Below are 12,092 nucleotides of genomic sequence, written 5' to 3'. Positions count from 1 at the left end.
TTCTGCTGCCACTGATGCTGAGGTGCTGTTGGAGGCACAGATTGCCGGTGACCCCAGAACATTTGGTTCAGGTGAGGCAGTGTGCTCAGCTCTCTCTAGGAGTGCTCTGCTGAATGCCAGGTATGCAGCAGCAGGTGCGTCTGGGGAGCGAACCCTGAAGCCAGACGATACCCGCCCCCCTCTCCCCACTGCCCCGTGGGTGGGAGCGATGCCTGCTTGTGTCTGTTTTGAGGTTATTTATCCCCCTCCGCCTGCCTTGTCCAGTAAGCCACTATCAACAGAATGTTGTTTCAAAGACAGGTCAGCTCTCCTGGACTTTAACATTTTGTGATTTCAGAAGTCTCCACCCTCCAGTTAACATTATTTTAAAAAGATATTTTAAGAATGTTTTTAAAAAACTCCCACCATGCCACGTTTCTCCCCAGGTCTTTATCCAAAGCAGAGAGCTGTTGGGCACTAAGTCAGACTCCGTCTTCTCTTTGGTAGGAGGTGGGCCAGGTGAGGAGAGATTTATGGGGGCGGCCGCCAAGGCCAAGGCAAAAGACAAGAGGAAAAAATCAAGAATTTTTCTGTACTTATGACCACTGATTAAAGTTGCAGTTAGATGTACAGGAAGGGTAGAATGATGAGGTAATGGGCTTTAATCACGTCACGAATGCTGAGTGAAAGTGGAAAGAAAAAACTGCATTTACTTTTGTGGCCAAAGATAGTCGGCACCCTATAGAGTTAAGGAATAAGTATATTCATATTTACAAACTGTCTTCTTGCTTCCAGTTCTTCAGAAACTTTATGAAAATCTTCAGAAATTCAACCACCTCTTCATTTTTTAAAGATTTTCTTCTTGTCTTTGATATCCCTAAATTTCATGCCAATGTGAATGTCCTGAGGTGTCTACATGGATGGGATGCCGGTGGTCCATGTTTTGGGGCCAGCAGCCCGTGTTTTGCGACCAGCAGCCCGTGTTTTAAAAGCTCTCCTGGTGATTCTGCTGCAGGTCAGGTGAGGCTTAGTGACTCGGATTAGTTTCCCATGGTCGGCCGCAAGACAGACGCAGGCTTGGTGGCGTGGTGGGGGTGCCCGAGATGAGTTCTCCAAGCATGGCTCCTGGGGACCCAGACCCACCCAATCAGGAGCTCGGGGGCACCAGCAGTTAGGAACTTGGGGGTGGCACCAGCAGCCTGTCCCTTCGGGTGACCGCTGGTTCTCAGACTCCCATGAGCTCGAGGAGCCCTGGAGTCCTGTTAGGAGGAGGCTGTGGTCTGGGGTCTGGATGGGCTCCAACGTCTGCAGCTCTAGTGCATTTCCAGGTGCTGTCCATGCGGCTGACCGTGGACCACTCTCAGAGCAGCCAGGTTCTGAGATGTTCTGGTCCCCAGATTTCATCTGTTTAAATGCAGAAAGTGACATTCGAACTAGAATGTCATTCTCCTGTCTTGACAGCCAGACCTAAGTAAATTATCTCCTCGAGTAAACCCAATGACACTGTGTGTTCCTGAGTGTAAAAGCCTGAGGATATAGCTAGGGTTGTTTGCTTTCTCTCTGACGTGTAGTAGGCACTTAGTGACTGCTCCAGGCAGAACGCATGGGGATCTACCCAAGGCTCCCCCAGGGACTGATGCCTGGGCGGGGAGGAGCATTGTTCTGTGGAACTCTTTTCAGCCACAAGCAGGTATTGGAGCCAGAAAGAGGCCCGTGCACACATCGACGACCCCGGGGCCCCCAGAAGGAGCCGGAAGTTCTCAGCATTTGAGTTTCTCTGAGATGCTTATGCTGCTGTCAACACTTGGCTCATTTTTCCCTTTGGCTTAAATTCACCCTTTTAATCAACTTTCATTGTTAGATGGCTCTGTGAACTCAGCACCAGTCATTTTTGCTAAATCTCGTCTCTTCCTCCAAGGCCCCTTTTAAACAGCCCCTGAGGCTGGGGTGGGGGAAGGCTTACGGGTAAGGAGGGGGGTGAAGATGGCTCTCCTGCATGCCCGCTTGTGGCGTCTCCCCTGCCCCCATGCCCCGCCTGGTTCCTCCTTCATTTCTAGCACGTGTCTGTCTAGAAGACACAGCTCTTGTCCTCTGCAGGCGTCTCACCCCGCCTCATGCCTGCTTTACACCCAGTCCTGGCCCTTGAAAGACTTACAGCCCAGGGCTGCTTTCTGGTTGGGAAGATCCAAGCTGTTGGTCATTCACCTTCTGCAAATCTCAGGAGAGAGAGTGTGTGCATATCTACTCACCTGCAGGTTTACAAGCGCTCTTAAGACACCCAGCGGTTTGCAAACATCAGGTGTGACGGGTGGTTTGGGTCCCTCCCGGCACTGCTGGAGCCCCTCCCGCTGGCTTTCAGCCTTGCTGAGCTGCTGTCATGAGGGGCTCCTGGTGCCTCTGGGGTCCTCCTGGGACGCCATCCCCACCCCCACCCCCACCCCGCCTTTCTGCAGCTGCAAGCTGTGCAGCAGCTCAGTGAGTCGGGGTTGCGAACTCGAGCCTGTCAGCTCAGCTTGCTTTGCGGTACACGCAGTGCAGCCCTGTAAGTGTGCCCAGACCTTACAGACCCTGTGAAAGGAGCCCGTCAAAGCCTCATCCTGCCGAGTTGTCAGGACAACAGAAGGTCCCCTTCCACAGGAGGACCAGTGATAACACCCAGAGGGAGAAACGAGGAGCTAGGTCTTGTTCCTCCCCCGCAAACAAGGCAAAGGTGGCACTACCCTCTTGGAGAAGCAAAGGAAACCAGAAGCAGACCTCTGAAGGTTTCCCTAAAATGTCCTGCCGTGTGTGCATCACGGTCAGGCGCCGTGCAGCCTCAGCACCATGCGCCTGGGACGGCTCCGCCAGGCACTCTGCTCCGGCAGTGGCGCCTCCCCTACCTCCTCAGCTGTTTCCGTGTTTTCTGCAATGCGTCTGTGAAGCTCTGACATCGTGCTCCAGTGAGGGACAGAATTCAGGTTCATGACTAGAACATGCTGAGGAATGTCCACCAGTCAGGTCAGTCTGCTTTCAGGTTTGCAGAGGTGGTTTTGCAAATGTGGTATGTGGACTTCCACGACTTTGTAAACACGCACTATCAGATTTACAGCTAGATTCAGGCATGTAATGAGGTTAAATCTTGGTCACTTTGTGGATCATGGCTTCCCTGCATGGGTGCTAGACCTTTTTCTCGTGTCTGGATTTCTTGCATCCTGAGTCTGGATTTTTCCTCCTTTTGTCCTGAATTGCTGACTTTCATAAAGTGAAAAGTGCTTTGGCCAGGATAGGCATGCAGGTCTTTGCAGAGAGAAGAGAATTGATCCTCCAGCCTCAACACCCTCTGCAGTGCACACTGGTAGGGGCGACCTGAGGTGGCAGGGGTGGCCTTCAGCTTGATTGCAGGAGTGGGAGAAGTACCAGGGATACACCTGGGACGCCGGCCCCCTGTCCATCTGTACAGCTGCTACCTTGAGGCTGCCCACCTCCCGCCTGGGTCTGTGCTCAGCCTGGGGCCCTCTGAGGCTCAGGCGAAGCTGGGGGCTTCCCTCTGCACTGCCCCAGTGCCCCCTGCCCACTGCCCACTCAGGAGTCTCCTCTAGGACCCATTTCTCTTCTGGACTGCTCTGGGCTGCACACACGCTAGCTCTGAATTTGAACAAAATAAAAGGGCAGGAAAAAATATCTTCCCCCCTGCCAAACTCATAAAGGGACACGAGATCATCAGATCAGTCTCCCTCGCCACATTCCTGAGGATCTGTCACTCTTGGCACGGGCAGGGGGGTGAGAGTGACTCCATCAAAAATGGGGCTCCAGGAAGGAAATGGCCTGCCCCCTGCATGGGGGCTCAACCCTCACTAGGTGCAGGTCATCACCTTGACTGGCTGCATTTAATGTGCCCAAGTCAAGGTGAGCTCCGAGATGGTTGCGAGTGCCAGACAGGAAGAAGCCTCTCCCTCTTGGCTGGTGTCTGCTCAGAGGACCTTCGAGGTCCTTGCCTGGCCCCCACCTCCCCTCCAATGCCCAGACTCTTCCGTGTGGCCTGTGAGTACTCCACGTCTTGTTAGAAGAGCACACATAGAGGCTGGAGGCTGGTTACCCCTCTTTGCTGTCTAATGCAGCAGAGCTTTGCGATGGACGCTGCGATGCTATGTGAGGTCTTAGTGCGCTTTGGACTGTATCACACAGAGGTCGTGGCTTCTGCTTCTTCTCAGGATGCTTGAATTTAAAGAGAGAACCCAGGGATTGTTTTTTTTTTTTTCTTTAAAGAAATGCCTTGGAGAACAGGACATTTCTACAATAGCTCGCACCAAGGACAATTCTTTGATAATATTTTAATGTTGTTGTTTTGGCTTCATCTGAACGTAAGTGCAAGGCTGAGAAACAGAGTTATAACAACCCCAGATTCAGTCCTGCTGATTCAGGCACCAAAGATTCCCTTTCCGCATTCCCTGGAAGTTACAGTCTGGGGTTCCCTGCTCCTGTTCTCTGCTCTTCTCCACCTGAGGCCAGGGGGTGGGGGCATCTCCTCATGGGAGGAGGATGGCCTTCTCCTCACGAGGTGGGTGTCCACACCTCAGGAGGAGGTGTGCATGCTGCCTCTTGGAAGGCAGGTCGTGTGGCTGTGAGATGCTCCATTGTCAAGGAGATGGAGCGGGGAGGCCACTGTCCTGAGCACAGCCTGGTTGGTTGGGGTTTGGGCTGAGGCCGTGGCTTTGCTCAGGTTCCCATAGCTGGCAGTCTCTGTCTGTCCCCCTCTGAGGTCCTTCTCCCCCACCCCATGAGGCCCCACTCCTCACACACAGCTGTGTGTGACTGGAAAGCCGCCCTCTGTCTTCCAGGGGTTTGTCTTCCTCCAAACACAAGATTGGCGTTTCTTGCTTGGAGCCATCCTGGTACAGGGCACCCAGCCCCTGTGGGTGCCGGAGAATCTACTTCTAAGCTGTGCCTTCACGTTTCTCCTCTCCTTCGTGTTTTCCGTCTCGGTTAATGGGTGATGATTTGTCTACGGTCACCGGAGCCAGAGGCGAAGACTCCGTTTCAGGGTTCTTCAGGCCTGTGTTGTATCCCCTTGGTTGCGTCCTGTTCCCTAAACTGGCCTGGGTTCTGCCCCGCCTCTGCCCCCTCCTTTCCTGTGGCCGTGCAAGTGGAAGTGAAAGGAGGGAAAGTGGATCTTCTGTTTCTTAATGATAGTTTTCTGTAACAAAGCCCAGGATACCTGTTGTTAAAGGCTTGGAGTGTGCTCTGAAAGCTGTGCCCAGTCTTCCTGTGGAGAAGGCGTGCGGGCTCACCTCCTTCATTCCTGGCCTCACAGGGGCTTCCCTGCCTCTGTGATGCTGTGAAACCATGACCTAAACTAGATTATCTCATTGCAATCCCATATTTTGAGTTTTTTCCCCCAGAAAAATGAATATTTATACTTATATACTTGGTATATCTTTTATTTCCGGTTTCCATCTCTGTGTAAGTCCTGCTATTTTTCTATCAGCTATCTCTATTTCCTAAGGGCTTCCCCTTTTGTTTTCCTTTAGGCAATCCTTGAAATCTTACGATTTTAACTGTGCCTTTTTTTTTTTTTTTATAGCTTGCAATGTGATATTCCTAGGAGTTTTCTTCTCTCAGGTCTGGCTAAAGGGCTCTGTGTGTCCAAATGATCCTTGATCCCGATGAGACGGTTTCTTACTGTTCCCACTGTGTCCTCATTGGCCCCCTGACTGTGGTCCAGGGAGGGAGCTGCTGACCCTGACCCTGACCTTGATCCTTGGGTCCTCCTGCTGGTCGGGGTCCCTCAGATCACACTGTGGTTTGTGCTGTGAGGTGGCTGCCAGCAGGTTCCTGAACACTTGTAGGATGGACACTTATAGGATGGATGCTGGTGCCTAGAGAGCAATCTGTGATTAGGGTTGGGGCTTGGAGCAGGCCTGATCTCCTGACCTCTGGGGAGGGGTGGGGCTGCAGGTTGGTTTCGGCCATGGGGCTGGAGGTCCCGTCCATCACCCTCGAGTGAGTTTCCTTGTTGGTGCCGTACATAGTCATGCGGGTGGAGGACGCATCGGAGGGTGTGTCTGGGGCCCTCTCAGATTGGCCCTGTGGGACAACTCATTTAACTGGTCTGGACTTTCATTCTTTATGACACCAGTTGTCATGAGTGTCCCTTCTTCCCAAGTTCTGTGAGGCATACCAGTGAATGACCAGTCCAGAGGTGGTAAAGTAAACTCCCAAACTGTTAGCTGGTTGGTCAGAGCATGGGTGGCCTGGGGGCCCCCAGCCTTGGGAGTGAGTGGAGGGCAGTCTGGGGGTCACTGCGTCCTTGGTCTGTGCTGCTGTGGGCCCTTGGCGGCCAGCATCAGAACCACAGGGCACCCGGTAGCCTTTGTATGGTCAGGGCTCACTTGAGAGCTATGCGTAGAGATCTGAATCAGAGGGGACAAGCTCCAGGTCCTGGAGGCCCAGAGGCCCACCTGCTGCCGTCTGCTCGCCTAGGGACCCCGAGAGCCAGGGCCTGAGAGCTGGAGGGGGCGTGGGTGAGTCCTGGGTTCCATAGCTGGAGAGCTGGGAGGCAGCAAGGGCCTCGTCGTTCTGCCCTATCCAGGCCTCAGTGGGTCGCACGGACCCCTGTGGGGAGATGGGTCGACTCCACCTACTACTGACTCAGGTGCTCCTGCACTCCCAGGACACCCTCGCCGACACCCCCAGACATGCACTTTACCTGCTCCCTGAGCATCGTGGCTCCATGGAGGTGACACCCGGCACAGACCTCAACCCCATCCTGCCCTCAGTGGGCTCGGCCTGGTCCAGTGTCCAGCACTTTCCTGTGCGGCTACGGGCTCTGTGTCCTTCCTGCCCTCTGACCTGCCCAGGTGGCTACTGTCCCTCCTCTTCCTAGACTCTACCGCCTCCATGGGGCCCCTCCCTCCCTGCCCTCCTGCCGCACAGGAGAGCCACGTTTGTGTGGAGAATATATGGGCTTTCCATGTGGTGCTAGCAGCAAAGAACCCACCTGTCAGTTCAGGAGACTAAGAGACGAGGGTTCAATCCCTCAGTCGGGAAGATTCCCTGGAGGAGGAAATGGCAACCCACCCCAGTATTCTTGCCTGGAGAATCCCTGTGGACAGAGGAACCTGGCAGGCTACAGTCCATGGGGTCGCAAAGAGTTGGACATGACTGAGAGATGGAGTGCACACACACACACACTCCTATTTATATGGAAATACTCATCTTAGAAACATTGAAATGCTGGTGAGAGAAAAGGTTGCTTTTCTTCCCGACTTGCCATGAAATGCTCTGTTCTCTTGTGGCATCTTTAGCACCATGTGAAGGAGGGTGAACACTGCACTTCCATAAGCATATACCAAATGGGTTTAATAAATGTCGGTTGAAGTCTGACATATCAACAACCGCAGATACACGGACGATACTTACTACTCTAATGGCAGAAAGTGAAGAGGAACTAGAGAGAGAGCCTCTTGTTGAGGATGAAAGAGGAGAGTGAAAAACTGACTTAAAAGTTAACATTCAAATAACTAAGATTGTGCCATCCGGTCCCATCACTTCATGGCAAATAGAAGTGAAAAAAGTGGAAGCAGTGACAAATTTTATTTTCTTGGGCTCCAAAATCACTGCAGACGGTGGCTGCAGCCATGAAATTAAAAGAAGCTTGCTCCTTGGAAGAAAAGTCATGACAAACCTAGACATCTGAAACTAGCACAACTTTGTAAATCAACTATACCACAATATAAAATAAATATTAAATTAAAAAGGTAAAACACAAATATTTTGCATGAATGTTGAAATTAAAACACTCAGTTCAGCGACGGTTTTTTGCTTGACCTCAGCCCACATAAGGTTCTGTCTCAGACTTCTGGGGGTATTCACCAGGGTTCTTTGTTCTTAGGGGACCTGGATGGAGTACTTGAGAAGTTCTGAGTGTTAGAAGGTTCTCAAATGTCCTCAGGCAGATTTTTATCTGAGCAGTATTTGTCTGCATGCTGTATTGAGCTTAAAGAGAGAAACTTGATATTTTAAAAATTCTGTAGATTTATAAGAGCTCATCAGATACCTATGGAACATTTGAAAATAAAGGTATCCTCACCAACGTTATACAATGATCATTGTAGTTGATTAGATGTGTTAGGAGGCCTGAGGAAAGGCTCACTCTTCCTGGAATGAAGACAGTGTTCGTATGTGAATGGATTTGAGCTGGAGGACTCTGTTTCCAAAAGCCTGTGTTTTGGAAGTGACTTGGGGATGGAAGATTTGCATTTGGACTGTATAGAGGAGGAAACTGGGGTGTCAGCCTGGGGTGGGGGTGCTTTCCTGGGACACTCCTCACCTTGCCTAGGAAACCAGCATTCTCGCTGAAGGGCTGTGCTTTCTTGTCTAACGCCGGGCCTCAGAGAGTCCCAGGGGCAGAAGCTCTGGTCCCACAGAATGGGGCCAGAGAAGGTGGAGTGCCCCGGCTCCATTTCAGGGCGCTCACTTCAGGCCTGTTGAGCACTTTGCTAACACAACCTCATGTGGGTGTAAAAACCAACACTTTGCAAAGTACTTTGCTGTACGGTAAAATCAGAATTTTATTCCCGAAAGGAGTATTGAGGATCCTCTGATATGAAGGATACTAGGAACAGGGAGGCTCCCTGAAACCTTTGTTTTGGCAACGAAGGTGGTGAGGTTCAGTTGAGAGGACCCACACCTTCCAGTCCAGTGGGCGGCCTCTCGCCCTGGACCTCAGTGTAGCCGTGCATGTGTGGCTTGGCCTCCGGCTGGTGGACACACTGCGGAGGCCTTGCTGGCAGCATGCACGGCCCTTGCACAGCCCTTCCAGGGAGGGAGCGTGGGTCATTTCAGTAATTCAGGGCATCACAGAGAATGGGATGTCCTGTTCAAGTCACACAACTGTATGAGACATGCCCAGGAGATCCTCCTGCCCTGCTCCCCAGAGATATGGCCCGTGCCCAACCCAGGCCTGTGGACCCCTCAGGGCATCGGGAGCCTCTTGTGCAAGCGAGGGCAACTCTGATGCTAGACCCCAGGCCCAAGGGTTTAAGGAAGAAATTCTGCGATGGACTTGGCCAGAGGAAGGAGCAGATTTTGTCAGCTGTTACCTCTGGCCCCCTTCTCGGCACCTGCTGACTCTGAGAGAAGCGTGTCTGCAGATGAGGATTAATGTAAAGGCTGATTCCATCACTCCTGTTCTTTGCAGATGAAATCTGATCATTTGGCCTCACATTCCTTCTCCTCACCTGCTTTGGAAAGAAATTGAATTCTTTGAAAGAAAATGCAGTCCAGACCAGAACACACAGAGAACCAGCCTCCACCATACTCTTAGACGTCAGGGACTCCTCATGGCTGCAGATGCGTCTCTGCTGGTTTGTTTACACTGCGCGATTTATTCCATTAAGGTCCAGTTTCAGGTGTTCCATGGGACCCAGGTGGCTGGGGGCTGGCTGCCTGGGAGACGAGCCAGTCAACGGTCCCTGGACCACCGTCCTCAGGATTTGCCTCAGAGACTCCGTGGGTTCACGGCTCGCTCACCCCAAAACCTGGGGCTGTTCCTCCTAGCTAGCCCGGCTGAGCCCGGGTCCGTGTGCTAACCTAGCTCTGGGGGGCGGGGACGCTGGAGGCCTACTTGCTCCCCCACTGCCTGTTGCCACACTGGACCCGGGAACTCGACACACAAAATCTCATCCATGCAGCAGCCCCCTCTCCCCACCACCTTTGCCTTTTACTTATTTTTTTTTTTTATAGTTTCATTGTTTAACATATGGTAAATTAAACGCCTTTTGGCATACAGGTCTAGATAGAGAGCTTCATACACGTGTAAAGTGAAAGTGAAAGTAAAGTCACTCAGTCGTGTCTGACTCTTTGCAACCCGTGGACTATAGCCCACCATGCTCCTCCGTCCATGGGATTCTCCAGGCAAGAATACTGGAGTGGGTTGCCATTTCCTTCTCCAGGGGATCCTCCCGACCCAGGGATCGAACCCAGGTCTCCCGCATTGCAGGCAGATGCTTTAACCTCTGAGCCACCAGGGAAGCTCATACACGTGTAACTACTATGAAAACCAGAAGACACTTCAGCCCCATGATACCCACTGTCTGCGTTAGCCCCTTGTATTCGCACCCACCCCACAGTGGACTCCTAACATCCACTCATCTCTTCTGTAACCCTGTATCTTCAAGGACATTATACAAATGTCTAAATGAAATGATATAGCAGACAGACTTTTGAGACTGGCTTTCTTATTTAGTGTAACCTTTAAGTTTCGGGTGCTTTGTCCTGTGCATCAAAGTCCTTTTGTTTACAGATGAGTAGAATTTCATTGTTTGGATGTACCGCAATTTTTAGAAAATCCATTAGCTCATGGCAGGATATTTTAGTTGCTTCCATCTTTAGGTGACTTTTTCAATAGCTCTCCTATAAATGTTCATGAACAGGTTTCTGTATGAACTTAGTTTTCATTGATCTAGAATAAACCCACCACCTTTTTAAAAAATAGCTTTTTGTCCAAGTTTCTTTCCTTAGAGCCTTCTGATGTGCACACATTCTGTAGCTAATACTCTTTGCTGTATGAACCACTAGTTACAGGATTTGGAAATGCAGGAGACGTGTCTGTTTCATTTTGGGGTTGAACAGACAAGGCCCGGGAAGGTAGAGTGACCAGTGCTCGGACCCCTGACCCCCGACGCTGCATAGGAGGGGCTCCAGGTGAGATCTGGTCCAGACCCATCTCCCACTCTGGCCCCGGCTCCGGCCCAGCCACAAGAGCAGAGCCCATGGCTCTGTCCTCCCTTCAAGGACAAGCTCGGGTTCCTCTCCTCCATGGCTCTAACCTGCTGGAATCTTTCTTTTTCTGAATTTCTTTGCACTCACAGTCCATGCAAATGAATTAACACTGGACAGTTCTCCTGTTGTCTAGGGGTTCTGGTCTTCTCCTCTTGGCCAGCCCAAGGGGCCCATGGGGCCCATGGGACAGGGTCTTGTCCTTCGCTCCTGGGTTCAGAGTAAAGCCGGGCTGGCATGTGCAGCAGCTACATGATGGATCAGTTGCTTATTATCACACACACCTTGGCAACCCACCTCCCCCAGTCCTTATACCCATGTCCGTGTTGGGACTCCAGACAGAACTGGGCAGACAGGCAGCAGTAGTTTCTCTCCTGGGGTCGTTTTACATTTTGGGGGTCATTCTGCAGTCGCTGTGGCAACTATTTTTTCATCCATTAATTGAATGGATAAAGATAATGAGATCCCAGAAGGTACTGGTAAATCCTCCTCTCCACCTTCACGGAGATAGCCGTGCATTAGGAAGGTTTCTGAGCGGAGCTGCAGAGCCCCGAGTAGCTTCCTGACCCCCGGCTGCTGACAGCTGGTCCGTGTTTTCACTGCCCAGCGTCTAGTCAGTGCACGGTGTACATGGCACCTTTTCATAACCAGACACACACCTTTGAATTCCTTGGAGTTGGGGTCAGCACAGCCCAGAGTCTGGGCTGCCAGCAACACAGCCCTGCCACCCCGGGCCTCAGAGAAGGGAGTGTGGTGCTGTTCTTAGGTCCGAGTGTGGGTGGGGGCAGAGCCCCAGGCCTGGAGCCACAGAAGGTGAGTGGAGACGGCAGTTGAATCAGATGGATTAGGGAGATGAGAAGGGGAGAAAGATGAGAGGCAGGGGATTAGCAGAAAAGAAGTGTCAACTCCGCAGGAGAAGCTCGGGTTTTATGGAATGTGCCCCGTGTAAAAAATAACTGCATTTTGATGTCTCTTCCAGGCTTTTCATAGTTAGACAGCTGCAGAAGGAAGGGAAAAATGCGGCCTAAACAGGAGCTGTGTCTTCAGAAGACATGTAGCCTGCATCCTTTCTGTGGGTCACACAGCTCGAGACCTGGCCGGTCCTGCCTTCCCGTAGCAGTATAAGGGTGGCTACCTGTTTGGAGAGGGCACCCCACGCCTGCCGAGATGCACACACAGATACACACAGACACACAGGCACATACAGACAAACACACACATGCACACACAGGCACACACACAGACACACATGCACACAAGCACACAGGCACACACAGACACACACACAGACACATATGCACACAGACACACACACAGAAACACAGGTATACACACACAGACACACCTGCATACAG

The sequence above is a fragment of the Oryx dammah genome, unplaced genomic scaffold (genome assembly GCF_014754425.2).
Source record: "Oryx dammah isolate SB20612 unplaced genomic scaffold, SCBI_Odam_1.1 HiC_scaffold_24, whole genome shotgun sequence".
NCBI lineage: Eukaryota > Metazoa > Chordata > Mammalia > Artiodactyla > Bovidae > Oryx > Oryx dammah.
The sequence above is the reverse complement of the archived record's forward strand: the minus strand, read 5'-3'. Positions refer to the sequence as shown.